General features: G+C 46.5%; 1 long non-coding RNA gene across 1 annotated transcript in view; it reads right to left on the reverse strand.

The window, feature by feature from the left end:
* The window catches only part of LOC146349206 (uncharacterized), a 178,027-nt gene extending 170,994 nt beyond the window's left edge, over positions 1-7,033 (reverse strand). The window contains exon 1 of the long non-coding RNA XR_014788919.1: positions 7,004-7,033. This is a non-coding gene — a long non-coding RNA (uncharacterized LOC146349206). The remainder of the gene's footprint in view (positions 1-7,003) is intronic.
* Between the last annotated feature and the right edge of the window lie 4,714 nt (positions 7,034-11,747).

Raw genomic sequence — 11,747 nt, forward strand, 5'->3', positions numbered from 1 at the left:
AACAGAATACTAATAAAAACTGTGGAAAACCTTCCTGAAATAAAGAAGTTTTCAGTAGGTGCTGAAAACAAATGAGGACACCACACTAAAAGCCCTCCTCTGAATAATCTCCAATCGGGCCATAGGTCCATACAGAACCATCAGGAACCTGCCCTCTGATGAACTCAGTGACTGAGCAGGTTGATAAGGTGCTCTCTTAGGTGTCCTGGTCACAAGTTGTTTAGGGCTTTATAGACGAATAGCAAAACCTTAAACCTGGCTCGGTAGTGAGTAGGCAGCCCATGCAGTTCCCTCAGCAAAGGAGTTGTATGCTGAAAAGGGGAGAGGCCACAGAGCCAAAGCTGATAAAAGGCACTCCGAGCCATCATGGCCACTTGGGACTCCAGTGACAATGATGGATCTAGAAATAGCCCCAGACTACAAACCTGATCTTTCAAAGGACATGCAGCTCCATCCAGAACAGGCAATGTGCCGATCTCCTGGATTCAGGAGCCACTCACCCACAGGGCTTCCATCTTGCCAGTTTATTGGCCCTCATCACTGAGTTTGGACACTGATCTAGGACTTGCACAGCCTCACCTAATTCAGATGTCCCAGGGCCATAGAACTGTGTGTCATCAGCGTACTGATGGCGCTTGGCTCCAAATCCCCCAATGACCACACCAACCAGTTTCATATAGATGCTGAACAACACTGGGGATAAGATGGCACCTTTCAGAACCCCATAGCTCAATTGCCAAGGGGCTGAGGAAAACTCAGCCAATGTTTCCCTTTGAAACTGACCCTGCAGGTAAGACTGGAACCACTGTGACATGGTGCCTCTGATGCCCAGCCCGCAGAGTCAATCCAGGAGGATTTATTTGTTTGTTTGTTTGTTTGTTTATTACATTTCTATACTGCCCCGTAGCCGAAGCTCTCTGGGCAGTTTGCAGAAGTTAAAACATTAAATACAATATAAAAAGTTTAAAAGCCATTTACAAAAAAGCACATAAAAGCACGCAGACAATATACACAAACAACATATAACTAAAAACAACATTGAACTATCAGACATAACTAAAGACACATCCAGAACCAGTTAATTTCAACATAAGAACATTCTTTTTCTTCCAGCTGCTGAAATTTTTGCTTCCTGTTCTTGTCTTACCACTTTTTCATCATCTTCTGATACTTTGGCTTCGTACTCATCCAATTCAGAGTTATTTGTCAACCTTATTGAAAGATGGAAAGGAAACAATAAAACTTCTACAGCTGATAGGGATGTACGAAAGTCTTACCTGGCTACGCACCGGGGCATCTGTGGTGGGGGGGAGGCGCTCTGTCCCTCCCCCCGGAATTCTCCCCGCCGGCTCCGCTCCACGGCAGCTCCACGGAGCCACTGGCCAGGGCCGGCCACAGACAGAGTTCCAGCCGTGGCCAGGCTGCTGTGGCCGCAAATGGCAGCTGTTGTAGCGGCCGCCATTTGCATCCTTGCTGTCAGCTGTGATAGGCTACGTACGTATTTACGTAGCCTATCACGATGAAGGCAGCTACGCAAATGGCGGCCGCCACACCATTTGCGTGGTGGCCTTTACCGTGATAGGCTACGTAAATACTGAAGTATTATGTAAGTATTTACGTAGCCTAACACGGCAAAGAGCAGGGGCGCAAAAGGCGCAGTGGCTGCCATTTGCATCCCTGCTCTTTGCCGTGATAGGCTACGTAAATACTTATGTAGCCTATCATAGCTTACTGCAAGGACGCAAATGGCAGCCGCTACGACGGCTGCCATTTGCAGCCACAGCAGCCTGGCAGCGGCCGGCCCAGAGACCAGCCGGAGCCACCACCACCGCATCCACTGCCACCGCCAGAGCTGCCGCTGCCCCCACATCCACCCCAGGTAAGCTCCGTCCCAGGGGGATTCCGCAGGTTGGCGGGGGGGGGAGGCCGTTCCACCATGGATTCTGGGTTCTTTAGAATCCGGCCACACTGGAGTCCATGGCAGAATTCTCTGACATCCCTAACAGCTGAGCCCAAACTCCACATGACTTTCCATGGTGTAATTTCCTCCCAGCCCCGCTATACTTTAATGCAAAGAGGATGTAATTATAGAATCATAGAATAGTAGGGTTGGAAGGGGGCTACAAGGCCATCGAGTCCAGCCCCTGCTCAATGCAGGGATCCAAGTCAGAGCATCCCTGACAGATGGCTGTCCAGCCTCGTCTTGAATGCCTCCCGTGTGGGAGTGTAGCAGCCATATCGGGGGTCACACTAAGTAGCCTCATGCAGTCTCATGCTTCATGTTCTTGCTGAGCTCTTTCTCCCTTGAATATATTGTTGTAAGCTGACGAGACACAGGAATTCCTTATCTTGTCAAAGGTCATACAATTGTATATCTTGTCTCTGCTGTTCTCTTCTGTTCTCTCCTTATCATGGCTACCCTATAACCCAGTTCTTGTATTATAAACAATGGTGCTAGGAGAAGAAATGTTGAGGACTGCAACCCCACGCGGGAGGGGGAGGAGAAGCCGTTTCATATGTGTCACAATGTCTATAAAAACAATGTGCTGATGTATTTCGGGGCTTCTGGCTCTTTGGAAATGATTCCAGCCTTAAGCCCGCGCGTTAAATAAAGAATCTCTTTTTCCTTCACTCCGTGGTCTCTCTGACTCTGGGTTCTGCAACATAAATGGTGCCGTGACTCGGATGTGGCAGGCTCTGAGCCAGACAGGTGGCAGTTGCCTGCTCTTGATCGCCGCACCGGGAAGACGAGCTCGGCGCATGCCTCCCTTTCTTGGCGCCACCGACCTTTTTGTCGAGTGAATGGGAGAAAGCCTGCACCGGGATCGCCCAAACGGCAGCGAGCGGCAAGAGAACCTTGGGAAGCGGAGGAAGGAACTTGAGCCCTGCCTGTATCGCAGCTGCAATTGAGTTGAAACCCACATTGGAAGCCTTCAGGAGAAAGACAAGTATATGGGAAAAAGAGGGCCCCGCCTTTAGGGAGAAAGGCCACTGGGCAGAAAAAAAGAGGGCCTTATGAAGAAGGTCAGTGTTGGTGGTATACATATACAAAAGAACCTACTCCTTGCGGGTAGAAGGGGGGCCTGATCACACCCCCGAGTGGGCGCCAGCACCCAGCACACCAGTACTCAGTACTCAGTAGGAAGCTGAGGAAGCTGGGGAAGCCGCTTTCCACTCTGGTAAAAAGTGGGAAAAGTGGGTGGCAGGGACATATGGATGCAGTGGAGAGATTGATGATTGTGTGAGTGGCTACTGCGGTTTCTGACGCATACCATTGACCGTCCGGGTGCCCAGGCCAGTAGCAAAGTGCGTGGTGTGAAAAATCCTCTTGTGTCGGCCAGTGAGACCCCTTACTCACTGACCAATCCCCATTCCCTAATTGTGTCTGTCTTCAATTTAGGAGGGAGGCTATGGGTGGTGGGGGAAGCAAACCTTGCACCCCCTTGGGCTGTATGCTAGCAAATTTTAAGAAAGGTTTTAGTGGAGATTATGGGGACCCCCCCATGAATCCTCAATGGTTGCAGACTTTGTGTGAAATAGAGTGGCCATCTTTTGGTGTAGGATGGCCTACTAAAGGCTCTTTAGAGCCCAGCAAAATCAGCCGTGTATATGCCATTGTGGTTGGGAGACCTGGGCACCCCGACCAATTTCCCTACATAAACCCGTGAGATTCCATAGTCCGCGCTTCTCCTCCATGGCTAAAGAAATGCCTAGAATCCCAGGCAAAAGTTTTGGTGCTCAGAAAAGAAAAATTGGCCAAAGAAAAAATTACAACCAGTGTTAGAAGCCCCGTGTGAAGATCTGGCAGAGCTAACGGCGTTTCCACCTGCTTATGCCCCGCTTCCACCACGGGCCCATGTTACTGTGAGACCGCCCCGTCGAGATCCAGATCCGGTGGCTCCTGAGCCCCTGCCATCCCCCCTGCAGAGGCATTGCCCCTCGCTTTGACTTAGGACTGTCGCCATCAGTTTCAAGCCCCACCGGCAGTAATTCGCTGATTTCAGCTACGGTCCTCAACTCCCAGATATTGTCTGCCGAGACTTCCATCTCTACGGGATCGGGAGGTTCCCCTCTTAAATCGGCGGTGACCCTTAAAAAGATGTGTTCTCACAAAAAAGAGGAGGCGAGCTCGTCTACCGCTCAAGACTTGCACCCCCTTGAGATGTATGTCAAACAAAGAAGGAAAAAGGTTTTTTAAAAAAGATTCAGAATAGAGAGAGAAAACAGCAAAAAGCTCAAGGTTGAGCTGAGAGGAAAAAAAGAACAAGATCTGAGGCTGTTAATTAGAGAAATGTTGCGGGACAGTCTGGCTTTTAACAAAGCGTGGGAGCGTGAGAGTGTGAGGCCGAAGAAGTAGCTGTTAGCCTAGCGCGCCGAGAGGGGGGGGGGGGCAGGAAAATTGCCCGCAACGTTCTGAGTTGTGCAACATCATCACCTCGCCTAATTGAGATGAAATCCCTAAGAAACGGAAACTGAAAATGAAGACCCAGAAGATGAAGGCAAAATAGAAAATAAAGGTGAAGAATCAGCCCCCAGAGCACAGGCTAGACCCCTCTTCGAGTGGAAAGTGTGCCATAAGACTGTCCCAAAGAAGAATGAAGCGGAAAGACCATGTTGAAGATCTCTGTCAAGGTAGCCGTGTTTAGCTTTGAACTGTGTTAGAATTGCATAGAGCCTGTAGCTACTGATCATCGGCTATATGATTTCTGAAGAGCGTAACCATTAAGCTTTTGCCGTGGGATTCCCTGCAATGAAGAAATCTCACTGATTCCAGTGTCCAGTGTTACACTGCCTGAGTGTGTGTGCTGAAGAGACCGAGAAACCAGACAGCATGTTCCTGGCCAAGCCAAAATCACGCTACTACCATGCTCCTAAAAGCTGCAATAAACTGTGTAAGCTGGGAGACCCAACCTGATTGAGAAGAAGATATTGGAGCAACTGTCTTGAAAAACAATGAGATCTGTGTAGCTGGCTGGCTGACGCTGTCAGTGATGTTACAACTTTAAATTAAGTCTGATTTCCTGTTTGAGACCCCAGCGAAGAAAGCTGACCCGAGTTATTTGTTGCCCGTGCCAAAGCAAGAATTTGGCTGCCCTGTACCTCATTGTGTCCTGTTTTGAGCTTGGGATTTACAAACACGCTGAGAAGCTTGCCTCTGAAGTCCTGCAAATCACCCCACCGCCTCCCCGAAGATTAATGGCTGCCTGAAAAATGCAAGTATAAGGCGATGCCCATCACCCCCCAGCGTCCTGAGTTTCAGCACTCAGTATTTCAGTGCTTTCGTGTACCAGGTTAGAAGAAAAAAAAAAGAGTAAGTTTTTAAAATGTCTGTGAGAACCTGACAAAAATAAAATAAAATTTACAGAGGAGTTGCCCAGGTTGAAGCGTCACGGCTAGAGAGCTGAGCTGTGCCGCTCTGTTTAGACAGAGGCCTTGCTAAAAAGTTAAAGGCCCTTGTCTGTCAGAAGGGGTGTAGGGCCACACTTCCCCTTTTTAAACTGATGCAAAAGTGGAGAGCCTTTGCTGGAAACATCGCATCTTCATTGCCCAGAGCCTTCTCTGTTTGCCTCCATCATCATCTGGGCTTTTTAGAGACACTCTGCACATGAACTAAAATTTTAAATTGCCAAAGACTTGCCATGGACAGTGCTGTGAAGCTTTTGATAAACTTGAACTCTCATCGCTGTGGAACGTGTGTCTGTGTTTGTAGTCAGCTCAGTGTACAACAAGCTAAGTTTGATCTATGACTTTTAGATTTCCTTCTGCCAGAACTCATGCAGCATAGAGTTGCCGATGCAAAAATGGTGACCTAGAACTCTTTGCGTGTGTGGGTATGCCCGTCCCTTGATTTTAATGGGCCCTGAGCATGCCAGAAGAGCAGTATAATTGCTGAATCTGCTCCATCATGCCTTACCATGCAAAAAGTGCTTTCCATTCATTGTGTTAAACTGCAGAAAAAGTTTGTTGTGTATATTTTATGATTTCTTAAATATCATAAAATATATGTGATATTTGCAAATTAGTGTTAGTTGCAACTCCAAATAATACTAAGTGTGGTTCCCAATAGATGACAAGGAGAAAAGACAAAGTCAAGTAGGGAAAGACAAAAGCAAGTAGAAAAGACAAAAATAGAAAAAGTAGCAGACAGAGAAGAAAAAAAAAGAAGAAAGAAGAGGCAAGAGGCAAGAGGCAAAAAAAAAACATTTATAAAAAAGAAGCGTGGCCATAGTTGCCCCCAGGGTAAATTAAAAGCAGCTGATTGTGCCTGGAGCTTATTACCTGGGGTAAAGTAGCCACAATAAAGAATAGTTCTTTAAAATGGAGAAAATTGTAACCAGAAAGAGAAAAAGAGCCTATCCTAAATGTGTGTCATTAAGACTAGTGTAAGGCAGAAAAGTTTAAGTAAGTGAGTTTAACTTGAAAAAGACAAATAAAGAGACAAGGCTGGTGCATGGAGCAGAAAGTTTTATATAAAAAGTTTGAAACATGATCTGCAATACAGGCAGATCAGCAAAGAAAAAGAAAGCAAAAGAAAGAGAAAAAAATTGTCTTCCCATACTAATGAATAAAAGTGTTATCAAGCACTTTGGGAAGCGAAGTTGTTTACAGGAAGCTGTGCCTGAGAACCAAACACTTCTAGCCTATGCTGGAAATGCTTGCTAGTGTTGTGCTGCCTCATGGGTAACATGTATGGTATAAAAACCCATTTAGCCCAATAGCTCGTGGTTCAGAGAAGCTGTCTGATCCATCCATTAAGTACTCCTGTGTGCTGTAAGTTACCCAATAAAGTCTCCTTGTAAGTAACCCCCCCCCCCCCGCTGAAATCCCAAAACACAAGTGGGGCTAGAGCGCCTCACCCAGTATCAAACCCTGCTGTTAAAAGCCATGAAAGCAGGTATGAAGAAGTCAGTTAATATGACCAAGGCGTCTAAAGTGCTGCAAGGTGCCACCGAGGCCCCAGAGCGTACTTGGAGCGTCTTTCAGATGCCTATCACCAGTATACCCCCCTCGACCCAGAGGCCCAAGAAGACGTGGATGAAAGAAGAAAAGAAGAAGACCCGGCAGAGGCAGAAGATTCTTAAAAAAGAACCAGTGTGCCCAGTGTGGACAAGATGGACATTAGTGGCATGAATGCCCAAATAAAATAAATCAAATACACAAAGGAAAAAACCAAAGGGGCCAGAATGGGCGAAGAGGGAGACAGCTTGAGAGGGGCCGTGACTTTGACTTCATAATTGACACTGGAGCGGCATCAAGAGCAAGCAAACGTTAGCCTTAAACAAGAAGTCCAAACACTGGGCAAAGTTCTTCAAGCCCAGCGTCGCTTTGTCTTAGAAAATAAGCCATTCCCATCACAGAAGCTCATCCTTTCCAACCAAGAGTTAAAGTATGAGTTAAAGAGGGAAAAATAACCCTTTGACTCCCAGATGGAGAGGACTGAAAACTGCCATACTTTCCACCCCCGCAGCTATGAAAGCAGCTGGAGTTAAACCCTGGATACATTGGACACAGATCAACAAGCTGCACAATAAAGTAGCTAACAAAACAATTAGACAAAACAATTAGCTAAATTAGTTAACCCCTTGGCTTCCAGATTTTAGCTGGCTTGAAGCATTGTTCATCCTAATTCTACCAGTGTTGTTCATAAAAGTTCTGTTATGTCTCAGCGTTCCTTGTCTTATGCGCTGTTTAACCAATCTGGTTTATGTCTCAGCTAGTAAAACTGCTGCCCTCTATGCTCTAATAGCCCAACAAGAGGCTAAGTAATATGTAATATGTATGTCACAAAAAGCTTTGTATGGTTATCAGAAATGCTATAATTGTAATGAAATTATGCATTTAAGGGGGGAATGTAGCAGCCATATCGGGGGTCAGACTAAATAGCCTCATGCAGTCTCATGCTTCATGTTCTTGCTCAGCTCTTTCTCCCTTGAATATAGTGTTGTAAGCTGACGAGACACAGGAATTCCTTATCTTGTCAACGGTCATACAATTGTATATCTTGTTCTCTGCTGTTCTCTTCTGTTCTGTCCTTATCATGGCTACCCTATAACCCAGTTCTTGTATTATAAACAATGGTGCTAGGAGAAGAAATGTTGAGGACTGCAACCCCACGCAGGAGGGGGAGGAGGAGCCATTTCATATGTGTCACAATGTGTATAAAAACAATGTGCTGATGTATTTCGGGGCTTCTGGCTCTTTGGAAATGATTCCAGCCTTAAGCCCGCGCGTTAAATAAAGAATCTCTTTTTCCTTCACTCCGTGGTCTCTCTGACTCTGGGTTCTGCAACAGGAGAGCCCACCACCTCGCTAGGGAATGGGTTCCATTGCTGTATTTCTCTAACAGTCAGGAAGTTTTTCCTGATGTTCAGCCGGAATCTGGCTTCCTGTCACTTGAGCCCATGATTCCGTGTCCTGCACTCTGGGATGATTGAGAAGAGATCCTGGCCTTCCTCTCTGTGACAACCTTTCAAGTACTTGAAGAGTGCTATCACATCTCCCCTCAGTCTTCTCTTCTCAAGGCTAAACATGCCCAGTTCTTTCAGTCTCTCCTCAGAGGGCTTTGTTTCCAGTCCCCTGATCATCTTTGTTGCCCTCCTCTGAACCCTCTCCAGTTTGTCTGCATCCTTCTTAAAGTGCGGTGCCCAGAACTGGACACAGTACTCCGGATGAGGCCTAAGCAGTGCTGACTAGAGGGGAACTAGTACTTCCCGGGATTTGGAAGCTATGCTTCTATGAATGCAGCCCAAAAGAGCATTTGCCTTTTTTGCAGCCACATCACATTGTTGGCTCATCTTCAGCTTGTGATCGACAACAATTCCAAGATCCTTCTCGCATGTAGTGTTGTTGAGCCACGTATCCCCCATCTTGTAACTGTGCATTTGGTTCCTTTTTCCTAGGTGCAGAACTTGGCATTTATCCCTATTAAATGTCATTCTGTTGTTTTCTGCCCAGCGCTCCAGTCTATCAAGATCTTTCTGTCTTCCAGAGTGTTAGCTATTGGCTAATTAAGAGCAGCAAGAGTGACAGGGAAGAGGCAGAGGAGCTCCTCAACACTTTTACTGCTCCTCCAACCCCCTGTTGTTCCTGCAGTCAATTGCAAGCCGCCCTCAGCGCTTATTTTGCATTTAAAAATCACAACCATTGAACCTTCCCACTGATCGAGGGAAACAGCCACACAAGTCTGTAGTATGAGCCTGAGGCAAAATATGATCTTGGGAAACAGTTTAATGCAATTGTACAATATAAAATATTTATTTTAAAAAACTGTATTGTTGTCATAGAAAAGCATAAATATAAGGGAATGATTAACATACTGTTACACTCCCTACAACTTCCAAAGCTATGAGAAAATCCAGAGCTGCAATGCTTACTCAAGTTGGATTTCCTTTGGAAGGAGGTTATTATAGGCTTATGACATTTTGTAATATTTGAGTTTATTTACAGATATACAGGTTGAATGGCAAAATGCGCTGTCCAAATACAGTCACCCCTGTATCCCCTGATGCTGTTAGCTTACAGAACCTCCAAATCTCAGTGCTCCGTGGCTGCATTTGTACGTCCCCCTAATCCGTAGCTTAGCAGGACATAAAGAAACCCGAATGAGCCATGCTTCCCCCTCCCTCTACCGGGGGGATGCGTTTCAAAACTTTTGCTTAATTGCAGTTGCTTATTTCGTCCAAACCAACAGACTGTTGTTAACATTAACTATGGTTTGTTTGAAACAAGCCAACTTGAATCCAGCTCTGCATAGACTAAACCAGAACCACAACTCAATATTCAAAAGCAATACACCTCCACTTGCCATATGCCTGGGTCAGAAAGCAAGAAAGCTACTTCTCTCTTGCTCGACTTGTGAGCTTTCTAGGCATGCCTCTCTTGGAAGCAAGGACTCAGTTAAGTAACTCCTTGGTCTGATGCAGCAAAGGTAGCTCTTATGTTCTTCTTTAACAGTCCAATTGGCTTACGTGTATAAATCTCTGTAATCTAAGCTTTTCATTTGTTCCTTTTAAATCATTTCAGCACTGTTTAGTATATTTTAAATCCCAGTAAATCCCAGTTTTTCCAGTTTATTAAGTTTTCTATAATACATTCAAATTTGTGCCACAGGTGCCACTGAATAACAATTCCTATAAAAAATGAAAAGGATCGATGGTATCAAAAGCCAATGAGAGGTCGAGCAGAATGAATTCCCACTACCCTTGTCCCTCTCCCAATAAAGGTCATCCAACAGGGCGACGAAGGCTGATGTGGTCCTGTAACCGAGTTGAAACCCGTCCTGGAATAGGAGTAGATAATCAGGCCCTGCAGTTGCTCTGCCGCAAGACTCCGAAGTACCTTCCCTAGGAAAGGGGTATTTGCAACTAGGCAGTAGTTGTCAAATACCATTGGGTCCAGAGTGGGATTCTTCAGGAGTGGCTGCACTACTGCCCCCTTAAGGACAGCAGGAACTGCCCCTTCATGCAAAGATGCATTTACTACTCCCTGGACCCACCCAGTCACACCTTGTCAGCTAGGTTTTATTAACCAGGAAGGGCAAAGAGCGAGAGGGCACGTGGTCAGTTTCATTGCACCTAGTCCACATCATCAGGCTGCACCAACTGATCTTATAGAATCATAGAATAGTTAGGGATAGAAGGGGCCTACAAGGCCATCGAGTCCAACCCCCGGCTCAATGCAGGAATCCAAGTCAGAGCATCCCTGACAGATGGCTGTCCAGCCTCGTCTTGAATGCCTCCAGCATGGGAGAGCCCACCACCTCCCTAGGTCATTGGTTCCATTGCCACATTGCTCTAACAGTCAGGAAGTTTTTCCTGATGTTCACCCAGAATCTGGCTTCCTGTCACTTGAGCCCATTATTCCGTGTCCTGCACTCTGGGAGGATCGAGAAGAGATCCTGGCCTTCCTCTCTGGGACAACCTTTCAAGTACTTCAAGAGCACCATCAGATCTCCCCTCAGTCTTCTCTTCTCAGGGCTCAACATGCCCAGTTCTTTCAGTCTCTCTTCAGAGGGCTTTGTTTCCAGTCCCCTGATCATCTTTGTTGCCCTCCTCTGAACCCTCTCCAGTTTGTCTGCATCCTTCTTAAAGTGCGGTGCCCAGAACTGGACACAGTACTCCAGATGAGGCCTAAGCAGTGCTGAGTAGAGGGGAACTAGTACTTCCCGGGATTTGGAAGCTATGCTTCTATTAATGCAGCCCAAAAGAGCATTTGCCTTTTTTGCAGCCACATTACATTGTTGGCTCATATTCAGCTTGTGATCGACAACAATTCCAAGATCCTTCTCGCTTGTCATGTTGTTGAGCCACGTATCCCCCGTCTTGTAACTGTGCATTTGGTTCCTTTTTCCTAGGTGCAGAACTTGGCATTTATCCCTATTAAATGTCATTCTGTTGTTTTCTAGGGATGTACGAAAAGTACTTACCTTTCCAATCGGGGGCATCTGCGTTGGGGGGGAGGTGTTCCATCCCTTCCCCTGGAATCCTCCCTCACCGGCTCCGCTCCGCTACGACTCTGCGGAGCTGCCGGCCAGGGCCACCCGAACCAGACTTCTGTCTGCTGGTTCCTTGTGGAGGCCGTGATAGACTACATAAGTATCTATGTGGCCTATCACAGCAAAAGACAGGGACGCAAATGACACAGTGGCTGCCATTTGCATCCCTGCCTTTTGCTGTGATAGGTTATGTAGATACTTACATAGCCTATCATGGCTTGGTGGGGACGCAAATGGCGACTGGCGTGGCGGC

The sequence above is a fragment of the Heloderma suspectum genome, chromosome 3, assembly GCF_057233095.1.
Source record: "Heloderma suspectum isolate Gila_16-S chromosome 3, 16-S_ref, whole genome shotgun sequence".
In the NCBI taxonomy this organism is placed as follows: Eukaryota; Metazoa; Chordata; class Lepidosauria; order Squamata; family Helodermatidae; genus Heloderma; species Heloderma suspectum.